Below are 11,817 nucleotides of genomic sequence, written 5' to 3' on the forward strand. Positions count from 1 at the left end.
GACTTGTTTTGGGGAAGGGTGTGTGTCTATGTCTGTTTGTCTCTGTCTCCCCATCCTGGAATTAAGATTGATCCTTATTGGAATCAAAGTTCCTATCTTTGAGAGTTAATTATCTTTACAATTTTGTTGTCCTTTTGTAACTTGTCTCCCCATCAATTCATACTAGTCTTTCCAGATTTCTCTGAAACTACCATTATCATTACTTTTCAGCTGTTACTTTCAGCTATCTCCCACTCTCCATGACCCAATTCGAGGTTTCTTGGCAGAGATACTAGAATGATTTACATTTCCTTCTCTAGTTCACTTTACAGGTGAGGAAACTGAGGCAAATGACTTCTCCAGGTCAGACATCCAGTAAATGTCTTGAGGTCACATTTGAACTCAGGCCTTCCTGACTCTAAGCTCTTTTGCACATATATGTATCAGCATCTGTTCAACCATTCCCCAATTGACAAGCATCATCTTAATTTCCAGTTACTTGTCACTACTAAAAGCTATAAATAAGTTTATAAATCTCTAGTTTTTTTCTTTAGTTAGAGTGAATCCTTCCCTTAATCTAAGCTTCCTTTAATTTTTTTTCTCCCTTCTCCCCTTTTGCTATTTTTGTATATTCTTTATGTATTTTTTTTTATGTATATTCTTTTCCTTTGACCAATTTAGATGAGAGTGAGGTTCAAATTTTAGCTCCCCTTTTATGTTTTCTCTCCCTCCCTCTTCCATAGGGCAGCAAGCTGGCACAGTGGAGAGAGCACTGGCTCTAGAATCAGGAAGATCTGACTTCAAATCCAGTCTCAGTTAACTAGCTGTGTGACCTGGACAAGTCACTTCACCCTGTTTGCCTTAGATGCCTTGTAAAATGAAATCTGTAAAATGACCTGGAGAGGGACATAGAAAATCACTCTTATCTTTGACAAGAAAACACCAAATAGGGTCACAAAATGACTGAAAAATATTGCTATGTCTTTTGGGATATTGTTGAAATGCTTCTTTTTTTGAGTAGGGGTGAATTTTATAAGATCTTATAAAAATGTTCTCCCCTTCCCCAGATGGCAGGAGATCTAATCTGGATTATACATGTGCAATTATATCAAACATATTTCCATATTAGCCATGATGTGGAAAAAGAATTGGAACAGAAAGAAAAAATGGTAAAAATATTCAGATCCCAGAGTTTTTTCTTGGGATGACATTTTTTATCACGAGCCTTTTAGAATTGTCTTGGATCAGTTGGATTGCTGAGAAGAGCTAAGTCTATCATACTTGATCATATACAATATTGTGTCCAATGTTCTGGTTGTGCTTATTTCACTTAGCATCAGTTCATGTAAGTCTTTCCAGGCTTTTCTGAAATCTACCTGCTCATCATTTCTTAAAAGACAATAGTATTCCACTACTTTCATATGACACAGTTTGTTCAGCTGTTCCACAACTTATGGGCAATCCCTCAATTTTCCTTAGTTCCTCTAAGTCATATGTGTAGTACCTGTAGAAAGAGCAGTAGGTTGGGTTGGGCTTGGGCGGAATCAGGCTTATTTGTCTTAGTTCTGTTGACTATATGGGAAAGTAAGAGTTTTTACTTGATTTGTAGCCTTGATTAAAATCCTGCCTTAGACTACTTGCATAGTTGTAGGATTAATCACTAAACCTCTGGTGGGGCATCGAGCCCAGCCCGGAATAAATTCAAGGCCTTGAGGGAGTTGACAGTTAAATTTTCTGCTTAGATAGATCTTAGAAATTTATAAATTTATAAATCTCACCCAAAAAGGCTTTGATATTTTGGTTTCTTGGTTGTCCTGAACAAAGTGATGGAGAAAATGTTAATAATTTTTATTAAATTTAGAAGTATTTTATGAGTATTTATTTCCCCAGAAAGCTGGTTGGTTAAACATGAGTATGCTTCTGTTTCTAAGCCCTGGCTTCTTCAACTGTATTATAACGAATTTGGTCTGGAGCAGGACTACTCACAACCCCTTTTCCACCCAACAAATTTTTAAGCAATTTTTTATATAGTATGGTATACCAATAATTTATTAAAAATATAATTTTGCCACCTCCATGTTCAGAACATGACTTCTTGTGGATTGCAATTGTCTGTCTGTGTCTGTTTGTTTGTCTCTGTCTCCCCATCTTGGAATTAAAATTGATCTTTACTGGAGTTCCTAATTTTGTTATAACTTTTAGGAAGAGAGCAGATTTCTGGGAGAACTGAGTTAGTGGTAGGGAAAGTATGAATGAGATATTTTCTTCTCACATTTGGAAATATCTCCACTTTCTTAGTCCTAGAAAACTTTCACCTTTAAGTTGGCAATATTTTACATGGACTTATTGATAAAGGCTGCAGTATAAAGATAGTAGCCACTATGACTATACAACCTCAAGTACAAATAAGTCTTCAGACAGCATTGTTCCTTTATAGCCAAGAACATACCACCTAATGTTGCCTAGCACTTGTTCACATTCAGCAGGACTTGAGTACAAAAAACTTTTGAAAAATCTCTGAATTTGTCATTGTTAGCTGAGTACCAATTCCTAGGCACTTCCAAGAATCATACTCTGGATCATGATATGATGAGACCTGGGTAGCCTGTTTATGATGCAGTTATGTCCACTGTGGAGAAAGGAAATGTTAAGTATAATGGAATATATTGTCAATGTTTGGAGTTTGGGGGAAAAAGGATAAGGGGGGTTGTGTGGCAAGATATGCACGATGGACCACCATCTGGGATGTCACAGTAATATCCAAAGAAATTACTAGAGAGAGGAAGGCACATCTGTGAAATTAGAAACAAGGTTTTTTATTGTTTTTTCTTCCAATCATTAAGATGGGAGAGTGTAAGACATGCTTATTTTGAAAAATCTGGTGCATCCTCTCTTGCTGGATGCCTATAACAGATGTTTAATCCATACCAGGGCTATGATAGATCATATTCGTGTTTCTAGACATAAGAGTTTGAGGCACATTGGTTATGACATCAAATATACTGGTGGGTCACTGAGTAGCAAGTGATAGCATTCACTAGTATATTAATATATGCTACATAGGAGAGACAGACTGCTTCTTAAGCAGCACCTTGGAAAATTGAGGAGCATACTCACTACAACTTTTCTCTTTTCCTTGTTCTTCCCTTTTTCCATTTCCTCCCTTCCTTTTCTCCTTCCCACTCTCTCCCCCTTTTCTCCTCTTGCCTCTTCTTTTTTTTTCTCCTCTTCTCCCCTATTTCTCCTCATTTTCCCCTTTTTCTTCCATTCCCCATCATGTTTGTCTCTTTAAAACATGTCTCCTTCCTTATCTAAATTTCTCTTTTTATGATTTTTTTTTTAAACTGGGGGGGGGGGGCAGCTAGGTGGCACAGTGGATAGAGCACCAGCCTTGAATTCAGGAGGACCCGAGTTCAAATGTGGTCTAAGACACTTAACATTTCCTAGCTGTGTGACCCTGGGCAAGTCACTTAACCCCAGCCTCAGGTAAAAATGAATAAATAAATAAACTTGGTGGGGAAAGCTTTTCCCAGTAAATTTGTTCAGTCATTTTCAATCATGTCCCACTCTTCATAACCCATTTAACATTTTCTTGGCTATGATACTGGAATGGTTTGCCATTTCCTTCTCCAGCTCACTTTGTAGATCAGGAAACTGAGTCAGTCAAGTGAGTTATCCAGGATCCCACGATAAGTGTCTAAGGCCAGATTTGAATTCAGGAAGATCTTTTGAGAGAAAGGTTATGCTACTTTAGATTTTTCTTCCTGTCCCTGAAGAAAGACTTTTAGAAGAGACTGATGTGATTCAAGTACTGACTTCTTTACAATATTTTGGTGTTTGAGAGTATTTTCTTGTTAATGACCTCCTTGGAGTTATGTTCCACTTATTGGAATTTCTGGATTGGGAGGTATGCAAGTTTAGTCATTTTATTTTCATAATTCTAAATTGCTTTTCAAACTAACAATGTATAAATATGATTCCATTCCCACAACCCATTCAGCATTAATTATTTCTATCTTTTGTCATCTCTGGAGCTCTTGTTTGGGTTATTTTAATTCTTATAATTACCTATATCTCATTTGTTTGAGAATGCACACCCAAGCCCATCAAGATTTTTGAATCCTGTTATCCAGTGTGTTTACTATCCCTCCTAGTTTTGTATCATCTGCCAATGCCTTTTCTGCATTTCATTCTTCTCATTGATTTAAAAACAAACTGAAAACTAAAAACCTTAACCAGACATAAAGGGAGCAATCATAAATCCCTAGAGATAGATGGTTTGAAGAACTGTCATCCATTCTTAACATAACACACATTGTGTGATAACTGTTTTAATGTTGTGGTTAGAGCGAAGTGCTTTGAATATAAATTTTATTTCCCTATGTACCCAAATCTTCATCTAAATACATCATTCCAAACAGTAATGTGTAATCAAAAGCAAATATAGTATTTGCACCCAAATAGAAACTTAATATTTGGGATTTTTTTTTTTTTTTGCATGCTTATTGTGTAGGTTCAATCTGGTATTTTACCAATCTGTTATTTCAGTTGATAAAAAATGTGCCTTTGATTCTATTACCATTATTCTACTCAACTGATTCAGAAATAATAGATTTCCTTTTTGAAAGATAGCCCTCTAATGTCTTAAATCTGGCCGATTAAAAGATGGCCAAATTCAGAAATAACTTATTTTAAACAGATTATTTTCATATGATTAAAACCTCAAAAAATTAATATTTTGTTATCACATGACATAGTATCACTTTCTCTATTATTTTGATTCTATATGTCAAGCTTTAATGGGATTATCTAATAAAATTAGGCCAGGTTTCCAATAATCAGAAACATGTTTTTCAGTATGACTAATAATTAGACACCTTTTACTTCTATCACTAAAGGTTCATTAGTGGTAATGAGCTGAGTAGGCTGCTTAGAATAAGGTTTTATTTTAGCTCAGTTTAGCTTTTTTTAAAATTTAGTTTTGTTGTGTGCTTTGCAACTCAGCAATGTACTTTTTTTTAAACAAAACATTAAAAAAAATAAAATCATGATGTCAGATCCAAATAAGCTGCTATGAATTCTGTTTCTCCATTGAATAACAAGTGTCAAAGTCATTAGTAGAGAATCTTATTTTAAAACTGTTACTTTTATAAATTTTATTTTTTATTATAGCTTTTTATGCATATGCATGGGTAATTTTTCAATATTGATTCTTGCAAAAACTTCTGTTTCAACTTTTCGCCTCCTTCCCTCCACCCCCTTGCCTAGATGGCATGTTAAATGCCATGTTACATGTTAAATATGTTAAAGTATATATTAAATCCAATATATGTATACATATTTATACAGTTATCTTTTTGCACAAGAAAGATCAGATTCAGATAGAAGGTAAAAATAACCTGAGAAGAAAAAACAAAAATGCAAGCAAACAATAACAGAAGGAGTGGGAAATGTTACTCATTTCCCAGGGTTCTTTCTCTGGGTGTAGCTGGTTCTGTTCATTACAGACCAATTGGAACAGGAGGGGAAGGAGGGAGAGATGTTGGGGAGGCGATCAGGGCTAAGTGACTTGCCCAGCACCACAGATACTCAGTTTCTCCTGACTTTATTCATTGTACCACCTAGCTGCCACTCACACATACAAAACTAAGTAATTTTGTTGAGAAGGTAACTTGCAGGCTAGGTGTATTGGAATGAATACCTGTAAATGTAAGCATTCAATAAAATTTGGGTGAATTCAAAAGTCAAAGGGAACTCCAAACAAGACTTGAGTGAGTGACTCCAAAACATGTTTTGGGTAAATCTTGGACCTGGGAGAATCCCACAGTCCTTGTAGCTATCTCCAGCATTCTGGGAGAGTTACAGAAGTCAGGGAGTCTGATGGAAATGTGGCTGCAACAGGATTCTGATAAGTATCCAGTGGGCGAGTAGTCAACACCTGGGAGCAAAGAAAAAGAACAAAAATTCTTCCTCATGATAAGCTAAAAAAGAATGCCTATGCAATCATTTTCATTTTTTGGATTGGGCAGAGATAGGGGATAGGGCTAGATTAAAAGACAGAAAATGTCAAAGGGGGTAAATAATTTAACATGGATGCTGGAACTTCAGCCTCACCCATTGTGCCCTTTTCAGAAGGGATCATCTCTTCTTCGCATTGCGCATGGGATCCATACCTCTTAGGAATGACTTACCAGAGGGCTTCCTACAAACTTTGAATCTGAGCTTTTACAGCTGAAAGAACTTTAGCAATTCATCATCCATGCCCTTCAAGACTCAGCAGAGGAGACTTTTTCTTGTTTGGTTATGAGTTAGACCAAAAGACTTTCTAGGGCATCTTCCACTTCTGAGGTTCGGTAATTCCGCGGTAGCTGATGTTGAAATGACTCTGTAAGGTGTTTAAAGAACTTTAGATGCAGTACGGCATTTTAGCCTCTCAACTACTGTATGAGCTAGGTACCACAGGTGTTATTGTACCCACTTTTCCGCTGAGCTTGGAATCATGAAGACCTGTTTCAGCTGTCCTGGAAGAGCCATTTATCCTCTGTTTACCTCAATTCCTCCAACTATTATCATTAGAATAATAACAGTACCTCTCTCATAGAGTTGTTGTGAAAATCAAAAGAGATGATATGGTGTCTAATAAATGTTTGTGTCCTGTCCTCCCTTATAGGTTCTTGTTAGGGGCCGGGACCGTTCACAGGAAACCTCAACAGTGACTGCCTCTTCCAGCTTCCCCGACCCGACGGGGCTTCGGACGTCAACAAGCATTCATTGAATACCTTCTATGTGCCAGGCAAAGTGAGGGAGATACAAAGTGAAAAGTGAAACAGTCCCTGCCCTCATCATGGGAAACAACATGTACACATACAGTTATGTACAAAATATATACAAATAGAAGCAGCATTGCATCATGGGTCAAGAACTGGCCTTGGAATCAAGAAAACCTGGTTTAATTTCTGTCTCTGACATGTCTTGTTTGAGGGACCCTGGGCAAATTCTTGGTGCCCAGAGGAACTCTGAGGGCAGAGCATGTAGCTGGGCAACTGGGTGTCACAATGGATGGAGGGCCTGGTCTAGATTCAGGAGGACCTGAGTCCAAGTTCAATCTCAGTCATTTCCTAGCTTTGTGTCCCTGTTTGCCTCAGTTTCCCCATCTGTAAAATGAATTGGAGAAGGAAATGGCAAATCACTCCAGTGTCTCTGCCAAGAAAACCACAAATGGGATCATCAACAGTCCAACCTGAGAGCAATAATAATGCTGTCTCTCTCATGCTCCATTCTCCACACCCCCCCCTTTTCCCCTTTCTCTCCTATTTCTTTATGGAGTTAAATGTGCTTTTATACCCAAGTATATGTATTCTTCCTTCCTTGAACCAGGTCAGTTAAGAGTGTGATTGAAATGTCAGCTCCTCACCTTGAATCTCCAACGTCTCTCTTTGTCTCTCTCTATGTATATGTGTGTGTAATCAGAAAATATGCATGCATGTGTATATATATGTGCACACACGTGTGTGCGTGTGTATACACAAATACATACATACTAAATGGGAAGTAATATCAGAGGGAAGAGAGCAGCATTAAAGATGATGGACTAGGAAAGGCCTCTTCCAGAGAGTAAGATTGGAGCTGGGAGATTTCCATTATATAGGATTTAGGTAAAGGTACACAAACCACACATAGGAAGTTTGTTAGGGACAGGAGGGGAAGGAGGGAGAGATGTTGGGGAGGCGATCAGGGCTAAGTGACTTGCCCAGATACTGTTTCTCCTGACTTTATTCATTGTACCACCTAGCTGCCACTCACACATACAAAACTAAGTAATTTTGTTGAGAAGGTAACTTGCAGGCTAGGTGTATTGGAATGAATACCTGTAAACGGAAGCATTCAATAAAATTTGGGTGAATTCAAAAGTCAAAGGGAACTCCAAACAAGACTTGAGTGAGTGACTCCAAAACATGTTTTGGGTAAATCTTGGACCTGGGAGAATCCCACAGTCCTTGTAGCTATCTCCAGCATTCTGGGAGAGTTACAGAAGTCAGGGAGTCTGATGGAAATGTGGCTGCAACAGGATTCTGATAAGTATCCAGTGGGCAAGTAGTCAACACCTGGGAGCAAAGAAAAAGAACAAAAATTCTTCCTCATGATAAGCTAAAAAGGAATGCCTATGCAATCATTTTCATTTTTTGAATTGGGCAGAGATAGGGGATAGGGCTAGATTAAAAGACAGAAAATGTCAAAGGGGGTAAATAATTTAACATGGATGCTGGAACTTCAGCCTCACCCATTGTGCCCTTTTCAGAAGGGATCATCTCTTCTTCGCATTGCGCATGGGATCCATACCTCTTAGGAATGACTTACCAGAGGGCTTCCTACAAACTTTGAATCTGAGCTTTTACAGCTGAAAGGACTTTAGCAATTCATCATCCATGCCCTTCAAGACTCAGCAGAGGAGACTTTTTCTTGTTTGGTTATGAGTTAGACCAAAAGACTTTCTAGGGCATCTTCCAGTTCTGAGGTTCGGTAATTCCGCGGTAGCTGATGTTGAAATGACTCTGTAAGGTGTTTAAAGAACTTTAGATGCAGTACGGCATTTTAGCCTCTCAACTACTGTATGAGCTAGGTACCACAGGTGTTATTGTACCCACTTTTCCGCTGAGCTTGGAATCATGAAGACCTGTTTCAGCTGTCCTGGAAGAGCCATTTATCCTCTGTTTACCTCAATTCCTCCAACTATTATCATTAGAATAATAACAGTACCTCTCTCATAGAGTTGTTGTGAAAATCAAAAGAGATGATATGGTGTCTAATAAATGTTTGTGTCCTGTCCTCCCTTATAGGTTCTTGTTAGGGGCCGGGACCGTTCACAGGAAACCTCAACAGTGACTGCCTCTTCCAGCTTCCCCGACCCGACGGGGCTTCGGACGTCAACAAGCATTCATTGAATACCTTCTATGTGCCAGGCAAAGTGAGGGAGATACAAAGTGAAAAGTGAAACAGTCCCTGCCCTCATCATGGGAAACAACACGTACACATACAGTTATGTACAAAATATATACAAATAGAAGCAGCATTGCATCATGGGTCAAGAACTGGCCTTGGAATCAAGAAAACCTGGTTTAATTTCTGTCTCTGACATGTCTTGTTTGAGGGACCCTGGGCAAATTCTTGGTGCCCAGAGGAACTCTGAGGGCAGAGCATGTAGCTGGGCAACTGGGTGTCACAATGGATGGAGGGCCTGGTCTAGATTCAGGAGGACCTGAGTCCAAGTTCAATCTCAGTCATTTCCTAGCTTTGTGTCCCTGTTTGCCTCAGTTTCCCCATCTGTAAAATGAATTGGAGAAGGAAATGGCAAATCACTCCAGTGTCTCTGCCAAGAAAACCACAAATGGGATCATCAACAGTCCAACCTGAGAGCAATAATAATGCTGTCTCTCTCATGCTCCATTCTCCACACCCCCCCCTTTTCCCCTTTCTCTCCTATTTCTTTATGGAGTTAAATGTGCTTTTATACCCAAGTATATGTATTCTTCCTTCCTTGAACCAGGTCAGTTAAGAGTGTGATTGAAATGTCAGCTCCTCACCTTGAATCTCCAACGTCTCTCTTTGTCTCTCTCTATGTATATGTGTGTGTAATCAGAAAATATGCATGCATGTGTATATATATGTGCACACACGTGTGTGCGTGTGTATACACAAATACATACATACTAAATGGGAAGTAATATCAGAGGGAAGAGAGCAGCATTAAAGATGATGGACTAGGAAAGGCCTCTTCCAGAGAGTAAGATTGGAGCTGGGAGATTTCCATTATATAGGATTTAGGTAAAGGTACACAAACCACACATAGGAAGTTTGTTAGGGACAGGAGGGGAAGGAGGGAGAGATGTTGGGGAGGCGATCAGGGCTAAGTGACTTGCCCAGATACTGTTTCTCCTGACTTTATTCATTGTACCACCTAGCTGCCACTCACACATACAAAACTAAGTAATTTTGTTGAGAAGGTAACTTGCAGGCTAGGTGTATTGGAATGAATACCTGTAAACGGAAGCATTCAATAAAATTTGGGTGAATTCAAAAGTCAAAGGGAACTCCAAACAAGACTTGAGTGAGTGACTCCAAAACATGTTTTGGGTAAATCTTGGACCTGGGAGAATCCCACAGTCCTTGTAGCTATCTCCAGCATTCTGGGAGAGTTACAGAAGTCAGGGAGTCTGATGGAAATGTGGCTGCAACAGGATTCTGATAAGTATCCAGTGGGCAAGTAGTCAACACCTGGGAGCAAAGAAAAAGAACAAAAATTCTTCCTCATGATAAGCTAAAAAAGAATGCCTATGCAATCATTTTCATTTTTTGGATTGGGCAGAGATAGGGGATAGGGCTAGATTAAAAGACAGAAAATGTCAAAGGGGGTAAATAATTTAACATGGATGCTGGAACTTCAGCCTCACCCATTGTGCCCTTTTCAGAAGGGATCATCTCTTCTTCGCATTGCGCATGGGATCCATACCTCTTAGGAATGACTTACCAGAGGGCTTCCTACAAACTTTGAATCTGAGCTTTTACAGCTGAAAGAACTTTAGCAATTCATCATCCATGCCCTTCAAGACTCAGCAGAGGAGACTTTTTCTTGTTTGGTTATGAGTTAGACCAAAAGACTTTCTAGGGCATCTTCCACTTCTGAGGTTCGGTAATTCCGCGGTAGCTGATGTTGAAATGACTCTGTAAGGTGTTTAAAGAACTTTAGATGCAGTACGGCATTTTAGCCTCTCAACTACTGTATGAGCTAGGTACCACAGGTGTTATTGTACCCACTTTTCCGCTGAGCTTGGAATCATGAAGACCTGTTTCAGCTGTCCTGGAAGAGCCATTTATCCTCTGTTTACCTCAATTCCTCCAACTAGTATCATTAGAATAATAACAGTACCTCTCTCATAGAGTTGTTGTGAAAATCAAAAGAGATGATATGGTGTCTAATAAATGTTTGTGTCCTGTCCTCCCTTATAGGTTCTTGTTAGGGGCCGGGACCGTTCACAGGAAACCTCAACAGTGACTGCCTCTTCCAGCTTCCCCGACCCGACGGGGCTTCGGACGTCAACAAGCATTCATTGAATACCTTCTATGTGCCAGGCAAAGTGAGGGAGATACAAAGTGAAAAGTGAAACAGTCCCTGCCCTCATCATGGGAAACAACACGTACACATACAGTTATGTACAAAATATATACAAATAGAAGCAGCATTGCATCATGGGTCAAGAACTGGCCTTGGAATCAAGAAAACCTGGTTTAATTTCTGTCTCTGACATGTCTTGTTTGAGGGACCCTGGGCAAATTCTTGGTGCCCAGAGGAACTCTGAGGGCAGAGCATGTAGCTGGGCAACTGGGTGTCACAATGGATGGAGGGCCTGGTCTAGATTCAGGAGGACCTGAGTCCAAGTTCAATCTCAGTCATTTCCTAGCTTTGTGTCCCTGTTTGCCTCAGTTTCCCCATCTGTAAAATGAATTGGAGAAGGAAATGGCAAATCACTCCAGTGTCTCTGCCAAGAAAACCACAAATGGGATCATCAACAGTCCAACCTGAGAGCAATAATAATGCTGTCTCTCTCATGCTCCATTCTCCACACCCCCCCCTTTTCCCCTTTCTCTCCTATTTCTTTATGGAGTTAAATGTGCTTTTATACCCAAGTATATGTATTCTTCCTTCCTTGAACCAGGTCAGTTAAGAGTGTGATTGAAATGTCAGCTCCTCACCTTGAATCTCCAACGTCTCTCTTTGTCTCTCTCTATGTATATGTGTGTGTAATCAGAAAATATGCATGCATGTGTATATATATGTGCACA

Source organism: Sminthopsis crassicaudata, chromosome 3 (assembly GCF_048593235.1).
Source record: "Sminthopsis crassicaudata isolate SCR6 chromosome 3, ASM4859323v1, whole genome shotgun sequence".
In the NCBI taxonomy this organism is placed as follows: domain Eukaryota; kingdom Metazoa; phylum Chordata; class Mammalia; order Dasyuromorphia; family Dasyuridae; genus Sminthopsis; species Sminthopsis crassicaudata.